The sequence below is a fragment of the Chrysochloris asiatica genome, unplaced genomic scaffold, assembly GCF_000296735.1.
Source record: "Chrysochloris asiatica unplaced genomic scaffold, ChrAsi1.0 scaffold00001, whole genome shotgun sequence".
Lineage (NCBI taxonomy): Eukaryota > Metazoa > Chordata > Mammalia > Afrosoricida > Chrysochloridae > Chrysochloris > Chrysochloris asiatica.
Genome location: NW_006408519.1, coordinates 14,396,818 through 14,419,692, shown reverse-complemented (window position 1 = coordinate 14,419,692; position 22,875 = coordinate 14,396,818). Strand labels below are relative to the sequence as shown.

The 22,875-nt window shown below is 36.0% G+C and overlaps 1 pseudogene; it reads right to left on the bottom strand.

Annotated features, from left to right (window-relative positions):
* Positions 1 to 22,875, bottom strand: part of LOC102822989 — a 186,422-nt pseudogene that overhangs the window by 64,122 nt on the left and 99,425 nt on the right.

Genomic DNA, 22,875 nt, shown 5'->3' with positions numbered 1-22,875 from the left:
ACAATGGTAGAAAGATCAAAGTCTATTAGTGGTCAACAGATACAGGACAGTGGGAAAAAGAGGTTATTGATTAATAAGTTGTGCATGAGTAAAAGATTGAATTGGGAGAAGTAATATGTTAGATATTACTGTTATTTACAATAACAGCAACAACAAAGAGTAGCTGCTGAGGCTGCTTATGTAGGACCAAAAGCTTCATGTGGTTTAGCTCATTGGTTTTGGGGGTTTTGTGTTGTGTTTTCATGAGGCATCCCAGTTAATTGGCTTAATAGCATGTTTGGTGATTCTGTTCTACCTCCCAGTTTGTTGTGTCTGAAAAGCTTGCAAGCACCATTTGAAGTACAAGGGGAAAAAATGGAGAAGAGGATTTCTAATTCTCATGGATGCAGATGTTCTGGAGCCATGGAGATTGGATGAAGCCCTGAAACTTTTGTCCTGACACAATCTTTGAATCTTGAGCCAAAAACATCCCTTGAAGTCTTCGTGAAACTAAATAGTAGTTTAGCTTAACTAAGTAAAATGTCTGGAATCATGCTGTCTATATGGGATTAAATGAATGTCATCAACTCAAAAGATTAGACAGTGAGTCTATGTTGATTGGGAGGAATAGTTCATAAAAGAGAGCAAGAATGGTTGCACAGTTCAAGGAATGTAATTAATGTTTTTTAATTGGACGTATGATGTTGTTAGGTGCCATCAAGTTGGTTCTGACTCAAAGCGATGTTATGTGCAACAGAGTGAAGCACTGCTCCTTACTGCACCATTCTCACAATTGTTTTTACATTTGGGCCCATTGTTGCTGTCACTGTGTAAATCCATCTTATTGGTGGTCTTCCTCTTTTTTACTGACACTCAATTTTATCAAGCATGATGTCCTTCTCCAGGACAGGATCCTCTTTATAACATGTCTTAAGTGTGAGAGTCAGGGTTGCTATGTGTCAGACCTGACTAGAAGGCACATAACAACAACAAAAACAACAAGTGTGAGAGGCAAAGTCTAGTCATCCTGGTTTCCAAGGAGCATTCTGATTGCACTTCTTACAACACAGATTGGTTTTGTTCTTCTGGCAGTCTATGCCACTTGTAGTATTTTTCTCCACCATGATAATTCAAACTCGTAATTCTTCTCTGGGCTTCCCTATTCACTGATCGACTATCACATGAATATGAGGCATTAAACATGTCAGCACTTGAGTCAAGAGCACCTTAATCCTCAAATTGATATTTTTGCTTTTAACACTTTAAAAAAGTCTTTTGCAGCAGATCGGCCTAATGCAATAAGTTGTTTGACTTCAACACCGATGCCTCCATGATTTTATTATTGTGGATCCAAGCAAAATGAAGTCTGGCAACTTCATTTTTTCTCCACTTATCATGATGCTATTTATTGGCCCAGTTGTGAGGATTTTTACTTTTTCTTTTACATTGAGTTGCTACCTGTACTGAAAGATGTAGTCTTTGATATTCATCAGTAAATATTTTAATGCCTCTTTGCTCCCAGCAAGCAAGGCTTGTCCATTTGCATAACACAAGATGTTAATAGCCTTCCTCCAATCTCAATGCCACATTCTTCTTCATAAATCCAGTTTCTTAGATTAGTTGCTGAGTACACAGATTGAATAAATCTGGCAAAAAGGTACAACCTTACTTACATCTTTGCTGATTTTAAACCATTCAGTACCTACTTGTTCTGTTCTAACAAGGGCCTCTTGGTCTATGTGCAGGTTCCTCATGAACACAATGAAGTATTCTGGAATATCCATTCTTTAAAATTTTATTCATAGGTTGTCATGAGCCACAGACAAAATCCTTTACATAGTTAATAAAGCATAAACATATTTCTGGTATTCTCTCCTTTCAGCCAAGGTCCAGCTAATATAAGCAATGATGACCTCCCTAATTGCAAGATTTTTCTGAATCTTGTTTGAATTTCTGGCAGCTTCCTGTTGATGTACTATTGAAATCATTGTTTAAGATTATCTTTATTAATTGATGTTAATGATATTGTTCAATGATTTCCACATTCCTTTGGATCATCTTCCTTTGGAATGGCATAGATATGGATCTCTTCTCATCAGTTGGCCATGCAACTGTCATCCAAAGTTCTTGGTATAGATGAGTGTGTGTCCCCAGTACTACATCTGTTGAAAGATTTCAATTTATATTCCATTAGTTTCTGGAAATTTGTTTTTCACCAAAGCTTTCTGCAGAGTTTGGAACTCTCCTTTAAGTACCATCAGTTGTAGGTCATATGCTACTTCTTGAATTGTTTGAACATCGATCACTTTTTTCTTGCCCAGTGACTGTGTATTACTTCCATCTTCTTTTGGTTCTTCATTCATCACTCAATATTTTGCCCATGACTCTTTCAGTAAAGTAACCATAGGCTTATTTTTCTCTTCTTCATTTCCTTCAAATTAAGAAATGCTGAATGTATTTTTCCCTTTGGTTTTCAAACTCCAGGTCTTTGTACATTTCATTATGTTTTTGTTGTTGTAGGTGCTGTCAAATTGGTATAGACTCATATTGACCTTATTCACGACAGAAGGAAACACTTCTCAGTCCTGTGCCAACTTCACAATCGTTGTTATCCTAGAATCTTTTGCTGCTGCCTTGTGCCAATTCATCTTGTTGGGGTTTTCCTCCTTTTCACTGATGATACATTTTACCAAGCGTGATGTCCTTCTCCATGTACTAATTCCACCTGATAATATGCCCATAATATGACAGATGAAGTCTCACCATCCTGGTGTCTGAGGAATACTCTGGATATACTTCTTCCAGTACAGATTTGTTTGTTCTTTTGGCAGTCCATGATGCTTTTAATATTCCCTTCCAACACCGTAACTCAAATGCATCTGTTCTTCTACAGTCTTCATTGTTCACTGTTCAAACTTCACATTCATATGAGGTTGTTAAAAATACCATTGCTTGAGCCAGGCGCACCTTAGTATTTGATGTGACACTTGCATACTTTAAAGAGGTCTTTTGCAGCAAATTTGTCTAATTTAATACATCATTGATTTCTTGACTGTTGCTTTCATACGTGTTGATGATTGGCCCAAGCAAAAATGAAGTCTTTGACAGCATCAATTTTTTTCTCATTTATCTTGATGCTGTTTATTGGTCCAATGGTGAGTGTTTTTGTTTGTTTGTTTTTATTTACAATGAGATGCAAACCATATCAAAGACAGTGGTGTTTGGTCAGTAACTACTTCAAGTCCTCTTTATTTTCAGCAAGCAAGGTTGCATCATCTGCATATCACAGGTTGCTAATGAGTCTTCCTCCAATCCTGATGCCATGTTCTTCATCATATAATACAGGTTTTTTTTTTAAATTATTTTCATACAGATTGAATAAGAATGATAAAAGAATAAAACCCTGGTGTATCCCTTTCCTAATTTTAAATCATTCAGTGTTCTCTTGTTCTGTTTGAACAACTGTCTATTGGTCTATGTACCGGTTCCTCACGAGCACAATTAAGTGTTCTGAAATACTTATTCTATGCAATTTTATCCAGTGCTTGTCATGATCCACACAGTCAAAGCCTTTGCATAATCAATAAACCACAGGTAAACGTCTTTCTGGTATTCTCTGCTTTCAGCTAAGATTCATCTGACATAAGTAATGACATCCCATTTTCCACATTCCTGTCTGAATCCAGCTTGAACCTCCAGCAGCTCTCTGTCAATGTGCTATTGCAACCATTTTTGAATTATCTTTAGCAAAATTTGACTTGCATGTGATATTAATGAGCTTGTCAGATGATTTCCGCATTCTGTTGGGTCACCTCTCTTTGGAATGGGTGCAAATATGGATCTCTTTCAATCAGCTGACCAGGTAGCTGCCTTCCAAATTTCTTTGCATAGATGAGTGAATGTCTTCAGTCCACATTAGTTTATGGAAAGATTTCAATTTATAGTCTGTCAATTCCCAGAGTCTTGTTCTTTGCTCATGTCTTCAGTGCACCTTGGACTTCTTCCTTCAGTAGTGTTGGCTCTTGATGATATGCAATATCTTGAAATGACTGAAAATCGATTATTTCATTTTGGTATAATGGTTCTGTGAATTTCTTCCATCTTCTTTTGATGCTTTCTGCATCTTTCAATATTTTGCTCATTTGTTGTTGTTAAGTGCCATTGAGTCATTTCTAAGGCACTACTGGTGAGTTTGAATTGCCGACCTTGCAGGGGTTTTTTTTTGTGTTTGTGTTTTAGCTCATGGAATCCTGCAATACTGGAAGTTGAGGCTTGAATGTTTTCCTAAGTTTCATTATAATACTTGACATTGTCATCTCCAGTTGTCCTTTGAAAATTTCCGTTCAGCTATTTTACTTTCTTATTTATTCTATTCAATGTAGCTACTCTACAACTGCAAGTTTTAGAATCTCTCCTGACATCCATTTTGACCTTTTCTTTTTTTACTGTCTTTTAAATAACTTTTTGCTTTTTTTCCAGTATGCTGATTTTGAAGTTATCCCAGAAATCTCCTGGTCTTTGATCATCAGTACATGAAATCTATTCTTAAGACTGGTTTTTAAATTCAGATGGGATATATTCAAGGTAACATTTTTCTTCTTGTGTGTTTGTTTTAATTTTTTTTTTTTTTTTCAGCTTCCTCCTGCACTTGCACATATATTATCAATGGATAGCTTGTCTTATCAGTCCCTGGACTTATTTTGGCTGATGGTTTTGAGCTTTTATACTGTCTCTTCACACAGATGTAGTCAATTTGATTCCTGTGCTCTCCATCTAGTGAGATCCACACAGTTGCCTTTTATGTTGTTTATAAAAGATATTTGCAATGAACAAGTTATTTATCTTACAAAATTCTATCATGTGATCTCCAGTCCAACTTTCATATTCCAATCACCAATATCTAGTGATACATCTTGATTATATGTTTGACCAATTTCTGTATGAAAAGTTGGTAGAATTCTTCAGTTTTATCATCACTAGCTTTATGTTTGATGAATAAATTTGAATAATGGTGGTGTTAACTGGTCTTCTATGTAAGTGAATGGATATTATCTTACCACAGACAGTATTGTGCTTCATGATAGATCTTGAAATGTTCTTTTTGAGGATGAACATGATGCTACAATTCCTCTTCAATTTGCTGTTCCCAGCATAGCAAAACTTATGATCTTTGGATTCTTAATAGTCAATATCAGTCCATTTAAGCTCACTGATGCTTAGGATATCCATCTTTATATGTTCTATTTCATTTATGAAAACCTTCAATTCTCCTAGATTCATACTTTGTACATTTCATGTTCCAATTATTAATGAATGTTTGCAGTCTTTCTTCTTATTTTGAGTTGTGCCCCATCAGCAAATGAAGGCCCCAAATTTTTGCTTCATTCATGTAACTATGATCAACACTAATTTGAAGAGGTAGCTCTTCCCCAGTCATATTTTGACTGCTTTCCAACCCGAGGGGCTCACCTTTCTGCAATATATCTGACAATGAATTGTACATATAGAAACTATTAAATTGATTTATGTTTGTGTGTGTATATTCTCAACAACTATCACAAATAAATATTCTTTATATTAATTTGTCATGATCTAATCCAAGTTTTGAGAAGTGCACCACTGTGATGTAAACTGATGACCTTGGGACTCCTGGTGTGGTGCTGTAGGATCAGCAATGGACTGCAAACCACAAATTTGGAAACCTGTACAGGTCACTATGAGTTGGAATCGTTAGTAAAATGATAACAATATGTAAGCTGAAACTATGTAAGTGGTATATAGACACTCTCTGTGCTAGTCATGAGATTTGACTGCAAGTCTTAAGGTATTCAAAAATAAATAAGTCTTCTAAATAATCTGGAAAAAATAAAATTGGGTTACTGAAATAAATGTCCACTTGTAAAGAAATTATAAAAGAAAGAAAACAATAATATTGTAGTACATCCATACTATTTAGAAACTGACAATAATTAATTGGATTATATACATCAATGGTCTCTGGTGAGGCTTTATAGGATAAGCATTAAACTGATAATCACCAGGTCAGCTACTCAACCCTACCAGCTACTTTTGGAAACCCTATACAGGATTGCTATGAGTTTGAACTGTCAAGCTTGTGGTTCGCAGTCCAGCGCTGATCTTACAGTGCTACACTATTAATACATAGATGTGTATGTGTGTGTGTGTATGAAATTTTTAAAAGCATGATTATGCATAGAATTTATGATCAGAGTATTTTTATCACCATGACTAGAGAAAGAATCAATTTGTAGAAAGTCAACCTATTTTGTAATGTGTAGTTCAGCCTTGGAAACCCTGTACAGGGTCGCTATGAGCCGGAATCGAATCCATGGCACATAACAACAACAACAGCAACAGTTTTCTTTTATAAATTTCAGCAAATTTGTAAATAAATTTTTTTTTTAAATACAGTTATAATACCATCAATATGTATTCCAATTAGTTAATTCTAGTCTACTCTTTGCTCTTTGTGTTATATCAAAATTTCTGCATTGGAGTAAATATGGAGACTTCTTCATCATCTACTATTTAATAGTCACGATGTCCTCTGACTCTCATCTCCAACCTCTCCTTTCTATCCTCATTACTCTCACTTCAATTTTAATGAAGTTTTCTAATCATCTCACAAGCCTGCTACATGTTGTCTTTTACACATAATTGGTCTTCCTGTCGCTGGCTCATCCATACTCTGACTCATCTGTCTCTGGCTCAGCCACACTATGGCAGATCAATGCCTCTAAAATGCAGGACTAATTTAATCTTCCTACTGCTCAACCACCTTAAATGACATCCTTGTATCAATGAAATTAAATACAAATCTCTGTGCTTGATTTTAAAATAATCTCACAAAATAGTCTTAGATTAAATTTACAATTCTATTATCTCTTCTGCTGTACACTTAAATAATATTGCAGTTGTTCAGTACAATCGATTGCTCTTGAACAAATTCCATGCTTTGTCAACATTACCTCCTTGCTAATTCTTCAGTTTTGAATAATATTTCCAGTGACATTGTGCCTGGAATCCTGTTCAGTCTTTAAGGAAAATAACACCCTCAATTACATTCATCTGTGATTTTTTTTTCCCCCTGATGCCATTAATAATTAGACCTCAACGGAATGTGACATTTTCTTCTTTTGAGTCCTCATAAGTAGCATGTTTGTCTCTTTTAGTTGCACCTATATAGATAGATTTATATTTGCTTTATAAACAGCTACAATTGAGATTTTGATTTATGTCAATCATATCAGTTTAGTAACCCAAACATTAATAATATATATTTGGCTATGTATTTTTATATATATTTGAGGAATTAAAAAAATATGGTAAGGAATAATTTAGCTTTTTATTTAGAAAGTTTTGACAATGTCTCAAGATAAGAAGGTAATAATGTCAAGATCTGTGTGGCATATATTGACAGGAAGTCAATACAAAGTCAGTAATCATCCATTAAATGTGTTACGTAAAAACCAGTACAAGAACAAAAATATGTATCATTATTGGATAAATGTATTAGTGAATGCTGTTCCCCAAGTTTCTTGTGCTAAATGACAAGAATTGTGCAGCATTGTTTTGGTAACTATAATAATCACATTGATTGAAAACGCTACTTTAAATAGTTTTTTTTTTTTTTTTTTCTATATTCTCTGGAAATTATAGAAAAGAAAATCCAGGATATAGTTTTTGCTCTTGACTGAAATAATCTCCTTTGTTTCACTGTTTCAACTACATTACCTCCACTCCATTGCAACTGTATAAAAATAAATAGATAGAAACATTTTGAAAATTAAGGAGGACAATATTAAACAATAATAAATAAAAACACATATTTCCTATCAAAATGTTATGTGGAATACATCATGATGAAAAGGTATGTAGTTTTCTTTCCTCTTTTTGAAATTTCTGTTACGTGAAGAATGAAATATGTATTGGTGAAGTTTAGAGTTGTCATTCTAGTAGTGAATAGGATAGACTAGTGAAGTTTCTCAAAGGTGTTTTCTAAAACGTTACTCAAAATGGTGATAGATGTTAAATAAAAGAGAGCTTCTGAAACAAGTTTGGCACTATATATTTGCCATGTCTTGGGAAACTATAATATGAATTAGCATGTATATCGCTGTCAGAATTATTGTTATAAGTATACTCTTTAAATGTATTTAGCAAGTATTTCCCACATTTATAATACAAAACTTCTTCCTTTCTCCTGCAGAATGTTTATTAGCAATTAAAAAAAAAAAGGAAAATGTTATTCAAGATTCCCCATCATCGGCCATTTGTGCATTCAATATTAACTGAGTGTCTTCTACCTTTTATACACTTATTAGGAGCTCAATGTATCAATCAAACATGGCTCTGTAAGATAGGCACTGAACTGTGAACCACTAAGTTTCTGGTTTGAGCCCACTAACCACTCTGTGGGAGAAAGATGAGGCTTTCTGCTCCTGAAAGATTTACAGCCTCAGAAATGTTACAGAGGGTTGCTATGAGTTGTGGCACTTAACAACAATCTCTGTTGCACTTAACAACAACATTTCTTGTCATTAAGACTCTGCCTACTCTAATAGGGGGGAATGATATTATATTATGAGTAAATAGCTGTAAGTAGAGAAGACCATGATGTGGGCACAATGAATGTCCATTTGGCACACAGTGATTGCAAGCTAGGTACTAGAGAGGGGCTGGGCCAAGAAAAGATTTCTGGAATAAATGTTAAATTTGAATTTTAAGAAATGAGAATTATACTGGTAGGCAGAATTATAGAATGTGATCATTGAAATGAGCTTGAAAGATTGGGACTCATTAAAAAACAGTAGGCAATTTAGCACAAATTCATTAACTGGGAAGAATGACTGGAAAGAGACTACAGAGGTAGCCATAAGGCAAATCCTTCCCTTGTGGCAAACTAAGACTTATGACCCAATTCTGAAGATGTCAGGGTCCATTGGAAGGATTTAACAAAAAAGTGACATGAACAGATTCGTGTTTTAGAGTTCATTGAATGGAATAGAGTGAGAACAGTCTGAATGTCACTGCAGAAGATTCCATACTTCACAAAATTATAACTATTTGGTGCATATTTGTTATAAAAAATTATCATTCCTCTCCTAAAATGTAATTCTGTATGCTGAACTACTAAATGTAGTTGATTTAAAAACAATAATTTAGTATCTCTGCTCTTGGTGGTAGAATGCAGTAAATAAATATCTCTTCTCACCTCACATAAAATTTCAGGTACTAGGAAATTATGAAATTTAAATTAATAGGAGAATAATTACAAATTCCAATTTAGGCAATGCAGATTCAAGAAATACCCCAGGAGAAGATGTTTTAGCTGCTAAATTTATCTATGCCCATCTTATCAGTGTGGCTATTTCAAAAAATGTTATAGTTACTAGATTTTAAGAATATACCCAGTCACATGCTTACTTTAGTAGGCAGTCATTTAGCTCGATCTTGTTTCCATCTTGTAACTAGCTGTTAATATATAAGTCTGAGAGTCATTCTTGACTCCTATCTTTGATTTAATCTATATATCCCTAATTAAACATAAAATTCTGCTTATTTTACCTCTCAGAGCGTTCCCTAATCCTCACTCTTTTTCATACACAATATTGGAAGAGTTTTCTAATGAGTTTTCTGATCAACTTTTTTCACTCTTGAATCCAGTTTGTTTCCTGACTGATATCTCCAAAATATAATTTTGGTTCTTTGACTGATTTTCTTAAATATGCAAATGAGAGGGGACTCGCCCTCCTTCACAATTACTATCTTATGAGTCCCTCATAACCCCTCCACTGATCACTTTTTCACCTTCTGCACATAGCCATTTTTCTAAACAGTAGCATAGGAAACTTAATGGTCAATTTCACATACACAGCCCTCAGGGTCAGATTATCTGTTTCAAAACCTTTGTCTTACTGGCTTTGTGACCTCATCTAATATACTTAGTATCACATACCGATTTTGTTGTCAGGTGCCATCGAGTCGGGACTCAATCCACCACAGCATGACAGACAGACGAGTGGTGGCCGTTCATACTGATTTTAGCAATTATTAATCTATAGAGAACAAATAAAACTACCAGTCACTACTTCACAAGGCTGGTGTAAGAATTAAATGAGGTGCTGCATGAAACTTCTTACAATAGTATTTGGCATATATTGACTATTAAATAAACGCTAGTTATAATCATATTTATTTAGTAATTTGTGTTTTCTTAGTACCAATAGTGAAGGTGTTGTTTTACCACATGGGTCCATCTACTTGCCACATTCCAAGATTCAGAACCAATTCTACACTACCTCAATATGTATGGGCTAGAAAACAGACATTTTTAGAGAAAATAGAGATGCATACAAGCAAAGATTCAGCAGGAGAAGAAATGAATAGATTACTGTCCTTCACATTATTCCACCTTGGAGTATTCCAAGAGCAGGAAGGGTTCTTTTGAGCTCACATTGTGAAAATAGTTTCCCATGGTGGGACAAATGAGTAGAACAATTTTAAGTGTGGAGAAACATTCAAGCTGTTTTGTGCCAATCAGCTTTAAGTTACGGTGCCCAATACTTATATGAATTGTCTGGAAATAACAGTCTCCCATCACATGAAGATGCTAGTATTTGTTTAGATGTATTTTGAGCAGAGGAATGGCATGATTTCACTTCAGCAGACTCATTTGAGATAAAAGAAAAGGTAGTGGTAAAATCAGAGAGAATAGTTAGGTGATCTTTACCGTGATCTGAATTAAGAGATGAGATCTTGGTCTATGGTAATGGAAGTGGAGACTATGAAAGGAGAGCAGATTATGTCTATAGTTTGAATATACAAATTACTAAATTTTTGACTGATGGGATGTGAAATATGAAAGTATGAAAGATGACTTCTGGATTTTGTTTTGATGAAATGAAAGATGGGATTTCCCTAATTTTGTTGTCGAGTTGTTCCAACTCATAGCTATCCTGTATACGGTTTCCAAGGAGAGGCTGATGGCTTTGAATTGCCTGTGGTTAGCATCCAGCACTATCCTAAAACACCATTCCAGGACTCCTCCCCTAACTTGAGATGGACTTATTTTAGAGGGACCAGATAGGAGGGTTGTGATCAGCAGAATCATTTTGATAAAACTCTTTCTAGTATTTATATGCTAAATTACATGACCCTTACAAGGTATTAGAAGAAATACTGTGACTAATCATAAGACAGAAAGCAATTTAGGGTAAAGTTTGTATTCTTGCATCTACATTTGTTAGCTTTGGTTGTTATGATCTGTAAGAAGAATCTCAAATTTGGGGAGTTCTGGTGTGACCCTATAGAATAAGCACTCAACCATAAGGTCGGTTTGAACTGCAAGGTCGGCTGTTCAAACTAACCATCCACTCCTAGGAAACGGTATACAGAGTCACTACGCGTTGGAACCTAATTGACGGCACTTAACAACAACAGCAATCAAAATGATCTTAGAAGTGATTAAATTTCTTATTCTGAAACTATTGGATTTAAAAATAAAATTTAACTGATAAAGCATCATTAGAGCAATATTGTAACAGTGAATATAGTATTGATGATGCTGTTGTGGGTTTTGTTAAATGCCTTTGAGTTGGTTCCTACTCATAGCTACTCTGTATTGGGTTTCCGAGGACCCTGGTGGGGTTTGAACCTATCAAACTAACCATGCAGTCTAGCACATTATCCTGCAGCACCATACCAGTATTGCAGATGTTGTTATTATTGCTAAGTACCGTTAAGTGGTTCTGACTCATAACCAGCCTGTATAGAGTTTTTGAGAAGCGGCTGGTGAATTTGAACCACTGACCTTGCAGTTCAAACTGATCTTGTGGTCCAGTGCCTTATCCCACAGCACCCCACCAGAACTTTACCAATGCAGATAGGACCCCAATAATTGACTCCTGAATCAACTGTGTTAACCTTGGGCAAGTTATTGAACATCTCTATGGATCATGTTCCTCAGTAGTGGAAAAGGTTTAGTAAAAGTTTAATTTTCCAGTATTATAACAAAATGATATCTTTCATTTAACATCCTCAACACAGGTCCTGCCACTAGCTTTCAAATAAGGGTTATCTTCTGTTTTAAGTTATGGGTTTTTCTGTTTTTTTAATTCGTCACTTGTATAAAAAGTTCTTTCCTATTTTTTTGTAGTGAATCACTACTTCTGACTAGGTTTAAGAAACTTAGTCAGTTTTTATAGTCTATCAGTTGTTTTCATATTGGATGTAACCTTGTGTTAGTGCCATACTTCCGATAATTCTGGTCTTAATTTTATTTCTTACTTTAAAAGGGAAATGATAATAAATTCTAGCCAATTAGTATATGTTAAATGAAAATAAATGAATATTTTAAGAGAAAAATAAAAGTTTTCTGTAGCTAGAGCACAAATAATCTCAACTTCTGTCTTTTATTTAGAATTATGTTTATGTTCGAAAGAAAGGTGAAGCATCTTTAAGGAACTTCTTCAAAGAAAACCCAAGCTGAAAACAATATAGTAATAGTAGGCAATCAAAATGGTAAAACAACAGAGCTAAGGAGTGTGTGTGTGTGTGTGTGTGTGTGTGTGTGTGGAGGGGAAGGGAAGTAATAAATAAAAATTAAATGGAATTAATCCCCTGAGAAATGACCACATAATTACCATGTAATCAGGATAAAGATGCTTTTGGTTCTATAGCAACATCAACCAACAGTTATACTCGTTCCTTTTAATATTGTTTAGATTTGTGTTTTTGTTTTAACTGCAAGCATAATGAAGGCTGCAAACTGTGCTCTATTAATGGTGAAGGGTGAGTGTATGCATACATGAACTGTCCCTGCAATTACTAAGTAAAAATAGACAAATGACTAAAACCTTAGTTTATCATAAGAAATTGAAACCCAAATAAGAATTCATCAGAAAATCATAAGTAGATTGAAATTATAATAATATCAATACCCAAGAAAATTAATTCTGAGTTACTTAGTTATTAAAATGAAATTATGTGCATTAAGAAATTAAAAACCCACTTTAATGTCCAAAGCTAGATCAGAATATCCCCGAGTACTTTGTTTAATTTTAAATCATATTTTGGAGGAATAAAAATTAGTTGCACAATAGCTTTAACCATATGAAATTGCTTATTCTCTTATGCATTGATCTACAAAATGACATTTTATACTTCAACTGAACAAATCAAATATAGATTATGTATTTTAGAAGATTTCTTTCTCTTATTTATATAATAAAAATGTTCTCTTCTGATAGTATTACATAATAAGTTACCAGCAGCCTAACCTATTTGAAGTAAAACACTGTCTGTGATAGGATAATACCAATACGTCTACAAAGAAGACCAGTTAGTAACATTATTATTAAAATTTACACAAAAACCACTAATGTCAGTGATGATGAAATTGAAGAAGTCTACCAGCTTCTTTAGCCTGAAATTGATCAAACATGCAATCAAGATATATTGATAATTACTGGTTATTAGAATACAAAAGTTGGAAACAAAGAGGAAGGATTAGTAATTGGAAAATATGGTTTTGGTGAAAGAAACAATGCTTGAAATCACATGACAGAATTTTGCAAGACAAATGACTTATTAGTTGCAAATATCTTTTTTAAACATCATAAAAGATGAGGATTCACATGGACCTTACCAGATGAAATACACAGAAAGCAAATTGACAACATCTGTGGAAAGAACTCCATACCATCAGCCAAAACAAGACCAGGGACAGACTGGAACAGACCATCAATTGCTAATATGAAAATTCAGACTGAAGCTTAGAACAAGTCCACAAGAGGCAAAATATGACCTTAAATATATCCCAACTGAATTTAGAGATCATCTGAAGAACAGATTTGATGCATTAGATACTAAAGAATGAAGACTAGAAGAGTTGTGGGATGACATCTAGAGCATAAAAAAAAAGCAAAAGGTCATTAAGAAGACAAGAAAGAAGGAAAAGACCAAAATGGATGTCAGAAGACATTTTGAAACTTGCTCCACAGCCTAGAGATGCTAAAGCCAATGGAAGAAGTGAGGAGGTACAAAAGTTGAACAGAAAATGTTAAAGGTCAGCTTGAAAGGACAAAGTCAAGTACTATAATTAAATGTGCAAAGACCGGGAGTTAGAAAGGGATGAACACACTCAGTATTTCTCAAGCTGAGGGAACTGAAGGAAAAATTCAAGCCTTGGCTTTTAGTACTGACGGATTCTATCTGCAAAATATTGAATGATGCAGAAAGCATCAAAAGAAAATAAAAGACAAAGAAAGTTACTATACCAAGAAGAAAGGAGCTCTGGTAGCGTAGTGGTTACAAAGCAGCCTGCTAATCTCACAGTCAGCAGTTCGAAACTACCAGCTGTTCTGCAGGAGAAAGATGAGGCTTTCTGCTCCTGTAAAGATTTATAGCCTTGGTAACTCTGTACAGGGTCACTATCATTTGGAACTGACTCCATGGCACATGACAACAACAAACAACATACCAAAAAGAAACGTTGAAGTTCATTCATTTCAAAAGGTAGTATATGATCAAGAGCCAATGATACTGAAGGAGGAAGTCCAAGGTGCATCGAAGGCATTGGCAAAGAACAAGGCACTGGGAATAGATGGAATACAAATTGAAATCTTTTCACAAACTAATGTGGCACTGAAGGCAACACTCATCTATGCCAAGAAATTTTGAAGTCAATTTCCTGGCCAATATACTGGAAATAAACTATATTTATGCCTATTCCCAAAACAGGTGACCCAACAGAATGCAAAACTCATCAGACAAAACCATTGCTATCCCATGAAAGTAAAGTTTTAATAGCAAAGTAATACAGAAACAGCTGCAACCATCATTTACAGAGAATTTCCAAAGATTCAAGCCAGATTTAGAAGAGCGCTTGGAATGAGGCATTGCTGATGTCTGATGGAACTTGGCTGAAAGTAGAGAACAACAGAAAAATGTTTACCTGTGCTTTATTGACTACAGAAAGGCTTTCAATTGTATGCATCATGACAAACTATGGACAACATTGCCAAGAATAAGTATTCAAGAACAATTCATTGTTCCACATGAGGAACCTGTACATAGACCAAAAGGCAGTTGTTTGAAAAGAACAAGGGAACACTGAATGACTTAAAATTAGGAAAGATGTGCACCAAGGTTGTATTATTCAGTCAAGAAATCAAACGAAGTATTACATTGGACAAATCTTCTGCACTACCTCTTTAAAGTGTTCAAGAACAAAGATGTTAGTTTGAGGACTAAGGTTCACCTCACCCAAGCCATGGTATTTTCAATAAATTCATATGTATGCAAAAGTTAGACAGTGAATAAGGAAGATTGTATAAGAATTGATGCATTTGAGTTATGGTGCTGGAGAAGAATATTGAAAGTACCCTGGACTGCAAATAGAGCAAACCAACAGTGTGCTCCTTGGAAGACTTGGCTACACTTCATCTCTCATAAATTTGACATATTATCCAAATGGCCAGTCCATGGGAAGGATATCATGTTTGGTAAAGTGGTGGATCAGAGACAAAGAGGATGATCCTTAATGAGATGGACTGGCACAGTGGCAGCAGCAACAGGCTTTAGGCATAATAACCATTGTGAGGTTGGATCAGGACTGGACAGTGATTCATTCTGTTCTGCACTGGGTCATTATGAGTCGGTACTGACTCAATGGTCCCGAGTCCCGAAATGATACTTACTTTGAAGACTTTGCTTCTTCTCATTTTTCAGAGCTAATGTACTGCCATGTCTCACTCTGCATCTTGGAGCAAACTAACTTTTCTCTATTTCTTTGCTTTCTTTCTTATTCTTTCTCTCCTTCTCATTCCAGTCTTCACTCTATGCCTCCTCTTTTCTTCAAAATACAGAAAATAGTCCCATATCTACTCAATTTGGCATTATTATATTGGGGGACTATTAGATCTCAGCTTGAGGAATAAGGTGTGTCTGACCCAAGCCATGGTATTTTCAATAACCTCATATAAATGCAAAAGCTGGACAGTGAATACGGAAGACCATAGAAGAATTGATGCTTTTGAGTTATGGTGTGGAGGAGAATATTGAAAGTACCATGGGCTGCCAAAAGAACCAACAGATCTGTGTTGGAAGAAGTGCAGCCAGAGTGCTCCATGGAAACCAGAATGGCCAAACTTTGTCTCTCATACTTCGGACATATTGTCAGGAAGGACCAGTCACACTGGAGAAGGATATGTTTGGTAAGATTGAGGGTCAGAGAAAAAGAGGAAAATGCCCAGTGAGATGGATTAGCAAAATAGCAACATCAGTGGGCAACATCATGGCAACAATTGTGAGCTTGGCCCAGGACCAGGCAATGTTTCGTTCTGTTGTGCATGGGGTCGCTATGAGTCGGTACCAACTCGATGGCACCTAACATCATCAACATTACATTCACTTACATTACATTGTAAGTGAAAATATTTGTTTTCAGTATTTTCTGCTCTAAACTAATGGTATATATTTAACACTATTTTGTTGTAGCACATTAAATAGTTGCTGTTGAGTGGTTCTGACTTACAGTGATCCTATGAACAGCAGAATGAAATACTGCAGAATCTTGCACAATTATTCCAAAGTTTGAACTCATTTTTGCAATGACTATATCAATTCATTTTGTTGAGGGCTTCCCTCATGACTATATGTCAAAGTATGAGAGACAAAGTTTGGCCAGCCTAACCTTCAAGGAACACTCTGGCTGCATTTCTTCCAAAACAGATCTGTTTGTTCTTTTGGCAGCCAATGATACTTTCAATATTCTCCTCCAACGTCATGACTCAAAAGCATCAATTCTTCTACGGTCTTCCTTATTCACTGTCCAGCTCTTACATGCATAGAAGGTTACTGAAAATACCATGGCTTGGATCAGGTGCACCTTAGTCCTCAAGCTGACATCTTTGCTCTTCAACACTTAAAAAAGTCCTTGTGAAGCAGATTTGCCTAATGCAATAAATACATCATTTGATTTCTTGACTGCTGCTTCAATGAGTGTTGATAGTTGAACTTCAATCTTTTCTCCATTGATAAAAATGTTGTTGATTGGTCCAGTGGTGAGGATTTTTTATATTGAAGCCTTTGGTCTTGATCTTCATCAGTAAGTATTATAAGTCAGCTTCACTTTCAACAAGCAAGGTCGTATTATTAGCATGTCGTAGGTTGGTAATGAGTCTTCATTCCTGATGCCACGTTTTTCTTCATATAACCCAGCTTCTAGGTTTATTTTCTCATCATACAGGTGAAATAATACAACTGTATTGCACACGTTTCTTAATTCTAAATCATTCAGTGTTCCCATGTTCTGTTCGAACAATTGCCTCTTGGTCCAGGTACAGATTCCTCATGAGCACAATTAACTGTTCTGGAGTACTCATACTTCGCAATGTTGCCCATAGCTTGTCATGATCCACACAATCGAAAGCCTTTGCATAGTCAATAAAGCACAGGTAAACATCTTTCTGATATTCTTTGCTTTCAGCCAAGATCCATCGGAAATCAGCAATGATATCACTTGTTGCATGGCATCTTCTGGATCTGGCTTGAACTTCTGGAGGTTCAATATATGTCAATATATGCTTGCAGCCATTTCTGTTTTACCTTTAGTAAAACTTTATTTGCACTGGATATCAAATAAATTGTCTGATGATTTCTGTATTCCATTGGGTCACCTTTCTTTGGAATGGGCACAAATACGGATCCCTTCCAATCAATCCGCAAGATAGTTGTCTTCCAAATTTCTTGGCAAAGATGAGTGAATGCCTCCAGTGCTGCTTCACTTTCTGGAAAGATTTCAATTTTTATACCATCAATTCCTAGTGCCTTGTTCTTTGACAATGACTTCAAGGCACGTTGGAATTTTTCCTTCAGTATGACTGGCTCTTGATCATATGCTAACTCTTGAAAACTTTGAACATAAACCATTTCCTTTGGTACAATGTCTCTGTTTATTCTTTCGATCTTCATTGGCTGCGTTCAGCATCATGCAATATATTTGCCCAGAGAATCCTTTAGTAATGAAAGCCAAGGCTTGAATTTATTTTTCAGTTCCCCCAGCTTGAGAAATGCTGATCATGTTCTTCCTTTTTGGTATTCTGATTCCAGATCTTGGCACATTTTGTTGTAATATTGACTTTGTCTTCTCGAGCTGACCTTTGAAATCTTCTGTTCAGCTCTTGTACATCCTCATTTCTTCCATTTGCTTTAGCATCTCTATGCTGGAGAGCAAGTTTCAGTGTCTCATCTGATTTCCAATTTGATATTTTCCTTCTTTCTTGTGTTCTTAATGACTTACTACTTTCTTCATGTATGATGTTCTTGATGTCATCTCACAATACTTCTTGTCTTCAGGCTTTAGTGTGTTATGTATCAAATCTGTTCTTCAGATGACCTCTAAATTCAGATGCGCTATATTCAAGGTCATATTCTGACTCTTGTGGACTTGGTTACATTTTCTTCAGCTGGAGTTTCAATTTTCTTATGAGCAATTGATGGTCTGTTCCACAATCTGCTCCTGGCCTTGTTTTGACTGATGATGTAGAGCTTTTCCATCATCTCGTTCCACAGATGTAGTCAATTGGATTTCTGTGTATTCCATCTGGTAAGGTCCATGTGTCTCTTATGCTGTCTTAAGAAGGTATTTGAAATGAACAAATCATTAATTTTTCAGAATTTTATCATGCGACCTCCAGCATCATTTCTATCACCAAGGCCATATTTTCCAACTACTGATCCTTCCTCTTTGTTCCCAACTTTTGCATTCCAATCACCAGAAATGATTAATACATCTTTATTGCATGTTTGATCAATTTCAGATTGAAGAAGTTGGTAGAATTCTCCTATTTCATCTTCACTGGCTTTAGTGCTTGGTGCGTGAATTTGAATAATAGTGGTATTAACTGGCCTTCCTTGTAGGCGCAAGGATATTATCCTATCACAGACAGCATTGTACCTCATGACTGATCTGGATATGTTCTTTTTGACAAGGAATATAACACCATTCCTCTTCAATTTGTCATTCCTGGCATAGAAAACCTTGTGGTTGTCAGATGCAAAATGGCCAATACCAGTCCATTTCAGCTCAGTAATGCCGAAGATATCAATGTTTATTCATTCTATTTCATTTTTGACAATTTCCAAGTTTTCCAGATTCATGCTTCGTACATTCCATGTTCTGATCATTAATGGATGTTTACAGCTGTTTCACTTCATTTTGAGTTGTGCCCCATCAGCAAATCAAGGTCCCACAGGCTTTACTCCATTCACATCATCACAGTCAATTTTACTTTGAGAAGGCAGCTTTTCCCTATTTGCATTTGAGTGTCTTCCAACCTGAGGGGCTCATTTTCCTGCACTCTGACAGTGCTTCTCTGCTATTTAAGGTCTCCAGTGATTCAATATTTGGAATTAGTCCATCAGTCATTTTTCCTAGTCTGTCTTCTTCTAGAAGCTCATCTGAAACCTGTCCACCATGGGTGACCCTGCTGGTACTTAAAATACCTGTGATGAGTCATTAGAGGCAGGGCTTGATGGCAGATAGGGTAGAGGTGCCGTGAAGTTTTCATCAGCATACCACAGAATACCAGATGCAGCGGGTTCAGGGAAGAGCTCCAAAACTCTGAACCACATAGGTAGGAATATTTTTTAAAGTTTGAAGGCTTATAGCTAGTGGAACTTGTAGGGGATGTAAGACATACCATACTTTAGAATCTGCCGGGTGCAGCAGCCCAGAGCCAGCAACTTGGAGGAGACCAAACAATGGGACCAGGCGGGGAAGCAAGCAGACCGCCAGGAATTAATGATGGCAGGAATCTCGGAGCAAAGGTGAAAATATTATATTATCTGTTTGGTTTTGCTTTTTTTTTTTTTTTTTTTTTTTTTTTTTTTTGGTATCTGTTCATTGGTTGTCTGGGCACCTCCATTCTGGTGACTAGAGGAGGTGCCTGATCCAGTGTACACCCCCGACCCCAAGCACTGGAGGGTTCTTTCACCAAGCATGCACACAAATCCTCTTAGCAGTTGGAGGCACTTACTTTTCTTGCTGGTTGAGTGCCTGGGAGTAGATTCCGGCTCCTAGTGACCCTGCACTGGATTTCTGAGGTTGTGAATCTTCTCCGGAGGACAGGGCCTCATCTTTCTCCTGCGGAAAACAGGTGGTTTAGAGCTGCCAGCTTTGGGATTGGTGGCCCAATTCGTAATCACTATGCTACAAACAGGCAGCTTAAAATGGCCACAACTGGCCCTGAACTGTTTATTAAAAGGGAAAAGGACAGAATAGGGTAAGGAGAGGGAGAGTTTAATAACAAAACAAGCCCAAAACTAAATTCTGAGGTACAGCTTAACAATGAACAGTGGCATCTTGAAATTTATCAGACAGCCTTGAAGGCAAGAAGCTGAAAGAGAACATTAAAGGCATACTCAATAGGCTACGGATTTCTTTGTTTCTTTTTTCTTTCTCCTCTCCTTTTCTTATGATTAGTGATTATAGACTACAGTATCCAATCTGGGTTTTTTTGTTGTTGTTATTGTTGTTGATTTTTTTGTATTTTTAGTTTCTTGTTTTGTTTTGTTTTTTTTCCTTGCTTTTTGCTGTTGCTGTTTTGTTTTGTTTGCCCTTTAGTTCTCTCTCTATACTACCCAAGAATAGATAGCAATTGCTGCCATACAGTTAACATACAAACACATGCTATAAAGCCCCACAGTCCAGATAAGAACCAATACAAACTGCCATACACCAGGGAAGAAGACAACATGTGTGAAAGTTACTCAGAGTTAAGTAATAAGAAGAGTGAAAAGGGAATCCTACATCCTGATCACATCTACCTGGAGGCAATCAGAAAGCATAAAAAATACCAAAACACACACCCAATTAAGTAATAAGGCCACAGCTAAACAATAAACATGTACAAAAAGCAAAAACAGATGACCATATCAACACACGTCCAGAAACAAGATAAAATGTCTGAGACATATGACCTAAAGGTAGACCTGGACTCCATTCTGGAAGGAGGGCAGACCTTGGAAATGCCTGAGAAGGAATTCATAAAAATGCTTATAAAATGTTTCAAACACTTTACAATGGAGTTGAGAAAAATAAGGAAGTCAGGAAAGTGTTACAGGAACAATCAAATAAGATAGATACAACTTTGGAAATAATTAAAAACCTACAATAAAGGTTCAAATGATCAATAATAGAATATTAGAAATAGACAATACACTGAAAGGGCAAAAGAGTAGAGACTAGAAGAGATGGAAGGCAGAATTAGTGAACTGGAGGACAAATCTTTTAATACCACTAAGATAAAAGAAAAAGCAGAAAAAAGGATTTAAAAAAAAAAAAAATCCAAAGAAGGTCTAAGATTCATGTTGGACAACATGAAGAGTAATAACTTAAGAATTATCAGCATTCCAGAACAAGAAGAATCACACAAGTTCACAGAAGAGATTGTTGAGGAGCTTCTGGAAGAAAATTTTTCTAACATCCTGAAAAGTGAAAAGATAAACATTCAAGAAGCTCAAAAAACCTCAGGAAGGATAGACCCCAAAAGAAAATCACCAACACATATCATAATTATTGTTGTTGTTAAGTGCCATTGAGTTAATTCTGACCCATAGTGACCCTGTATAGCATTTCCAAGGAACTGGTGGTGAGCTTGAACCACTGACCTTGCAGTTCAAACAACTTTGCAGTCTGACACGTTAGCCCACATTGCCACACTGGGACTCCTTAAACTCTCCAAAATCCAAGATAAGGAGACAGTCCTGAACGCGACTAGGAAAAAGAGAAGCATTACATACTAAGGCAAGCAAGTCAGATTAAACTCGATGTCTCAGCAGAAACCATGAAGGCAAGAAGGCAATGGAGGTCTCCCTATATATATATAAAACCCTGAAATAAAATAAAACAAAACAAAACTGTCAACCAAGAATCTTTTATCCAGCAAAGCTATCAATCAAATATGATGGTGTAATCAGAACATTCCAGGATAAACAGAAGCTAAGGGATTTTGCCAAAGCAAACCCTCCAAAACAAAACATCCTAAAGAGAGTTGGGTGGACTGAGAACCAACAAGAACAGACAACAGCCAGAGACTGACATACGTGGCAACGCCTCCCAGAACTAAATCGACAGATGGAAGAGCCCAGAACAGAACCAAACTATACGAATAAACTCAGAGAATCTAGGAGGTCAGTCTATGATCAAAACAATTACAATGTGAAGGAAGGCAAACATGTAGGAACAGAGATCCAGATTTTGAGTAGGTCAGGTAGATTACAGGATAAAATAGTATGCACTAAATGGAGGGAAAAGTTAATGGAATGTAAAATGACCTCAAAGAAAATAAACACTTCACAACATACCAAGAAAATGAAAATCCAAGAAGAACATTGAAACATTAAAACTATGAGGAAACTCACAAGAAAGAACACAAAAAGCATGAATTTAGCAAAGGAAGACACACAGAACAAAGAAAGCGATACCACAAAAAAAACAAAAAAAAACAAAAAAAACACATAATAGCAACAATTAATCTATACCTATTGATAATTACACTGAATGTAAATGGATTGAATGCACCAGTTAAGAGACAGAGGGGTGGCAGAATGAATAAGAAAACAAGATCATTCAATAAACTGTCTGCAAGAGACACATCTTACACAGAGACAAAAACAGATTAAGTCAAAGGATAGAAAAAACTATACCAAGCTAATTGCAATTAAAAAATGAACAGGAGTGGCAGTACTGTTCTGATACAATAAAATACCTGTGGCATAGCTTCCAGAATCATAGGACCTCACAAGCCACCACAGTACAACAAACTGACAGTAAACTACACTATTTTCAGATTCAAAATGGACAATACC